This window comes from Thalassophryne amazonica, chromosome 11, assembly GCF_902500255.1.
Source record: "Thalassophryne amazonica chromosome 11, fThaAma1.1, whole genome shotgun sequence".
NCBI classification, from domain to species: Eukaryota; Metazoa; Chordata; class Actinopteri; order Batrachoidiformes; family Batrachoididae; genus Thalassophryne; species Thalassophryne amazonica.
Genome location: NC_047113.1, coordinates 45,212,355 through 45,218,129, shown reverse-complemented (window position 1 = coordinate 45,218,129; position 5,775 = coordinate 45,212,355). Strand labels below are relative to the sequence as shown.

The 5,775-nt window shown below is 46.7% G+C and overlaps 1 long non-coding RNA gene across 1 annotated transcript; it reads left to right on the top strand.

Moving 5' to 3' along the window:
* Positions 1–3,093: 3,093 nt before the first annotated feature.
* Positions 3,094–4,965, top strand: LOC117519940. The gene is made up of 3 exons (XR_004563487.1): positions 3,094–3,106; positions 3,673–3,675; positions 4,866–4,965. It is a non-coding gene; the product is annotated as an uncharacterized LOC117519940 (long non-coding RNA).
* Positions 4,966–5,775: the final 810 nt, after the last annotated feature.

Sequence of the window (5,775 nt, the reverse complement as noted above, 5' to 3'; positions counted from 1 at the left end):
GCTGCACCAGAACTGGTGCAGTAGAAAACCGGCGTTTCAACTCCCTAAACGCGGCCTCGCACCAATTCGACCAAGTAAATGGTACTTTGGAGGAGGTCAGAGCTGTCAGGGGGCTAACTATGTGACTGTAGCCCTTTATGAACTTCCTGTAGAAATTCGCAAAGCCGAGGAACTGTTGCAGCTTCCTACGGCTTGTCGGTTGGGTCCAGTTTCTCACCGCTGCGACCTTGGCCGGATCAGGGGCGACGGAGTTGGAGGAGATTATGAACCCCAGGAAGGACAAAGAAGTGCGGTGGAACTCACACTTCTCGTCCTTCACAAACAGCCGGTTCTCCAACAACCTCTGCAGGACCTGACATACATGCTGGACATGGGTCTCAGGATCCGGGGAAAAAATGAGAATATCGTCTAGGTATACGAAGACGAATCGGTGCAGGAAGTCCTGCAAGACGTCATTTACCAAAGCCTGAAACGTCGCGGGGGCATTGGTGAGGCCGAATGGCATGACCAGGTACTCAAAGTGACCTAATGGGGTGTTGAATGCTGTCTTCCACTCGTCTCCCTTCCGGATCCGAACCAGGTGGTACGCGTTCCTAAGATCAATTTTTGTGAATATTTGGGCTCCATGCAGGGGTGTGAACACCGAATCTAACAGGGGTAGAGGGTACCGGTTGTGGACCGTGATCTCGTTCAGTCCCCTGTAGTCAATGCATGGACAGAGGCCGCCGTCTTTCTTGCCCACAAAAAAGAAACCTGCACCCACTGGGGAGGTGGAGTTCCGGATCAACCCGGCAGCTAACGAGTCCCGGATGTAGGTCTCCATTGATTCGCGCTCAGGACGTGAGAGGTTGTACAGCCTGCTGGACGGAAACTCAGTGCCCGGGATCAAATCAATGGCGCAATCGTACGGATGATGTGGGGGAAGAGTGAGTGCCAGATCTTTGCTGAAGACGTCAGCGAGATCGTGGTACTCCTCAGGCACCGCTGCAAGATTGGGGGGGAGTTTAACCTCCTCGTTAGCGGTCAAACCGGGCGGAACCGAGGATCCTAGACATTCCCGGTGACAGGTTTCGCTCCACTGAGCCACAACCCCAGACGGCCAATCAATCTGGGGGTTGTGTTTGATCATCCAAGGGAAGCCCAAAATCACGCGGGAGGTAGAAGGAGTCACATAAAACTCGATCTCCTCCCGATGATTCCCAGACACTACCAAAGTTACTGGCAGTGTCTTGTGTGTGATTAAAGGGAGAAGGGTGCCATCTAGTGCCCGCACCTTCAATGGTGAAGGAAGCACCACCAGAGGGAGCCCTACCTCCCTTGCCCATCTGCTGTCCAGCAGATTCCCTTCTGACCCCGTGTCCACCAGTGCTGGGGCCTGAAGGGTTACAGCCCCACTCAAGATCGTAACTGGGAGTCGTGCAGAAAGACGGGTTTGTCCCATGTGTATTTCTTGGCCCACCCTTAGCCCAGTTTCTAAGAGCGGGCGTTGGTGTTTAACCATTTGTGGCAGTCTCTCTGCTGATGCTCGTTTGAGCCGCAGATAAAGCACTCTCCGTGGACCAGTCTCCTTTGTCTGTTAGTGGCTCTGACTTTAGCCCTGCTCGTGTCCATAGCATCGTCAGCAGGGGGAGCTGTCGCCAAACGGAGCGCTGAGGCAGTGGAGCGTGGGGAGGGCGGTACCTTTTCAGAACCAGAAGGGAGAGGGACGGCGCGTACCCGACCACGCCCTTCGTCTCGCTCCCGACGGCGTTCCTCTAACCGATTGTCTAATCGTATGACCAGATCAATAAGCCCATCTAAATCCGCGGCTCATCCTTAGCCACCAGATGCTCCTTCAGGACTGACGACAGTCCATTTACGAAGGCGGCGCGGAGTGCAGCGGTATTCCAGCCGGACCTCGCAGCCGCGATGCGGAAGTCGACCGCATACTCTGCTGCACTCCGATGCCCCTGTCTCATTGACAGCAGCGCTGTTGAAGCAGTCTCGCCTCTGTTTGGGTGATCAAATACTGTTCTGAACTCCCTCACAAACCCAGTATAAGAGGTAAGGAGCCGTGAATTCTGCTCCCAGAGTGCCGTAGCCCAGGCGCGTGCCTCAACTCGAAGCAGATTAATCACATAAGCCACCCTACTGGCGTCGGACGCGTACATCACGGGACGCTGTGAAAAGACGAGCGAACACTGCATTAAAAAGTCTGCGCACATCTCCACACAACCTCCGTACGGCTCTGGGGGACTTATGTATGCTTCAGGGGATGGTGAGGGGGTTCGTTGAATGACCAGTGGAATGTCTATATTTGGCACCGGGTCAGCAGGAGGAGCTGCAGCAGCATCCTGAGCGCACGCTTCCACCTGCGCGGTGAGAGCCTCCATCCGGTAATTGAGGATGACGTTCTGCTCGGTCATTAGATGCAACTGAGCAGTAAAGGTGGTGAGGATTTGCTGCAACTCACCTAACACGCCTCCTGCAGACGCCTGTGCACCTTGCTCTTCCATTGGCTGTTCAACAGATGGTTGACACCCCTCGGGATCCATGACGATGGCCGAGATATCCTGTTGGGAAAGTGTAGTGACACAGACCCACAACAGGGGGCGTAAATGAGCGGACAATAGATGAGCCAAAAATACAACACTTGACTGATGTGAAAAAACGCACAACGAGAATACAGACAAATGCAGAATTTGGATCACAATCAAATTGTACAAGGTGATGTGTGGGTAGGCTCGAGGATAGAAGACGTCTGTCCCGAGAAGAACCGGATCCCACAGGATTTCCACTGCCACCGAACCTGAAGGATACTGGAGCCGCCAAGTCCCGAGTCCCCAGGTGGTCACCGTCTCCGACTGTCGGATCTGGTACTGCTGGCAGAAGAACAGATGTGATGAGTGTGTGACAATACACTCAGTAAACAGTCAGCAATTCGATATTCTAGGTGGGAAACAACACCTCCACCTTTAACACAGAACACAGGTAAGCAGAGCCAAAGAGCTACTTAGCGTTTTGGCATGAGGGTGAAGAACATCACTTTCACGGAACCACAAAACGCTGCACCCAGCAGACAGCAGCTACAGCAACTCCTGCAAACACTCAGAAAGGAATTATGTGTGTAATGGCACAGTCAAAACGGCTGAGAATTTACCATAGAGGCAGACGATATCTCGGCGACCAAGTGGAGATGTCGTCCGGTTTTTGTGTGCGTGGTTGAAGACCAGGTGATTGGTGACAGCTGTCATAGTTGATGAGTGACAGCTGTCACCCTGGCTGTTCCTGTGAGGCGGCAGCGCCCTCTCGTGCCTGAAGCCTGCACTTCAGGCAGGGCGCCCTTTGGTAGTGGGCCAGCAGTACCTCCTCTTCAGCGGCCCACACAACAGTAGATGAACAGCCTATAATTTTTTGCACCTGCATATACGTTTCCCCCTCTCCAATCAACTTTTTAATCAAACTATGCTGTTTTTCTGAACAATGTCTTGAATGTCACATTTTCCTCAGGCTTTCAAAGAGAAAAGCATGTTCAACAAGTGCTAGCTTCATCCTTAAATAAGGGACACCTGATTCACACCTGTTTGTTCCACAAAATTGACGAACTCACTGACTGAATACCACACTACTATTATTGTGAACACCCCCTTTTCTACTTTTTTTTTACTAATAGCCCAATTTCATAGCCTTAAGAGTGTGCATATCAAGAATGCTTGGTCTTGTTGGATTTGTGAGAATCTACTGAATCTACTGGTACCTTGTTTCCCATGTAACAATAAGAAATATACTCAAAACCTGTATTAATCCTTTTAGTCACATAGCACTACTATTATATATATATATATATATATATATATATATATATATATATATATATATATATATATATCTTCTATTATACATTCCAAATCTAAGGTGGAACTCTACTAGTGTATACTAACGTACACCTAAATATCTTAAAAAAAAAAAACAGAGAGAGAGCAGAGCCACTTAGGTGCCTGGTCTTGAGAACCATGGTAGGCTGAAAAGCTTTTTTTTTATCCCATGGGAACTCATATGTATGTATACATATGTATATGTATGTATCTTGTTTTTGCATGCCTTAATAATTGATGTAAATAAAATCTAATACATATTCAGTGATGTGGAAGTGTTCATGTATTCATCCCCCGACTTCCCTCAAAAAATTGCCTGCAAAAGTTATGATTTAATCCTTATGTTTAGCATAAATGGCCTTGTTCCAAATTTTTTGGGAATGTGTTGCAGGCCTTAAATGTAGGAATGGATGTATATCAACAAATGAAAAGATCTTGACCACACAAAACATAAAATATCTTGGGTTCATACTGCCTGCAGTGAACCCCAATTCAAAGCAAAGTTAAGGATCAATGTGTTTTCCTTTTACGTATTTGCATTTTCCATATTGTCCCAACATGTTCTGATTTGAAGTTATACGAGAATAATAATAGTTTACTTCTTTGTCTTATTAAATTTCTGCGCAGAAACAGACTGTTTCTGTCACTGATAACCACACCCGCTGCTCTTTCACCATCCATACAGCATCTACTAACCATCCAGCAGGTGTCAGTGTTCAGCAGGTGGCAGGCAGGTCTGTAGGATTTTACAGAAGCAAAACAAATTTGCTGGCTGGTTTAATTTCGAGACACACACAAGGTAATAGTTATGTTAACGAATTAGAAGAGATGTACTCAGTCATCAGTCTATTCAATCATTGCATTTTACAGGGTACATGCCAAAGCTTTTCCAAAGCCTACGAGTGCTTTGCAAAAGACCACAAAAAGACATTATGCATCGATCATTCAAGTCCAGACTAAAAATACATCTATTCTTCTTCTTGTATGGCTAGCATACGAGAAGAAATGTAGTATGGAATTATGCTTCCTCTCCTTTGAAATCATATTATTAGCAATGGAACAGGTCTCAGCCTCACAACATCTAAATTCTGGGTGTGTTAGTGAAGCACAGGGCTAGATGCTGATGACCATCTTAGTATTCTCCCTGCTTCCCTGTTGATTTACTGCTGGTGACCAAAATGCCTTTAGGTGCTGGTGATTCCAGTCGACTGATTCTGCTCTTTCTTGCTCTTTCTGAGGCACTTACGAACACTGTAGGGACACTAGCCCTGTATGTAGAAGATTGGAAAAACCCATCATTGTGCTTGAAATCTGCTACTAGAAGTACTGAAGACCTGGAAACAGAGAATAAGCACCAAGATGGCCCATTTGTATCTCAATAAATAATAAATAAATGTTTTTGATGTTCTTCTGTTTTTTTTTCTGTTTCTTCTGCCCCCTCCCTGCTTTTGTATAAGCCTTGTAACTGTTAGAATTACCTAAGCAGTGGGCCACCCCTCTGAGTCTGGTCTGCTTGAGGTTTCTTCCTCATTATCAATAGGTAGTTTTTCCGTACCACTGTCGTTTGCCCTTACATGTGTGAAGCGCCTTGAGGCATTGTTGTTGTGATTTGGCGCTATATAAAGAAAAATAAATGTACGAGGGTAGGCTGGAAAGTTCTAAGGCTCACTATAATGCAGTTAATGCATTACTCCTTCATGGGGAGCCTTACAACTTTTCAGCCTACCCTCGTAAAAAAAAATCAATTGAAAATATAAGCAAGCACACATTTTACTGATTTTAAAAAAATACAAGACTGAACAGGGGTTAGTTTTTTGCATTTGGTCAGTTGTCCATACTACTATGTCCAAGTGCCACCTAATGTCCTTATACTGTACCTTTCTGTTCACTTCATATACTGTGAAATCTCAGAAAACACTTA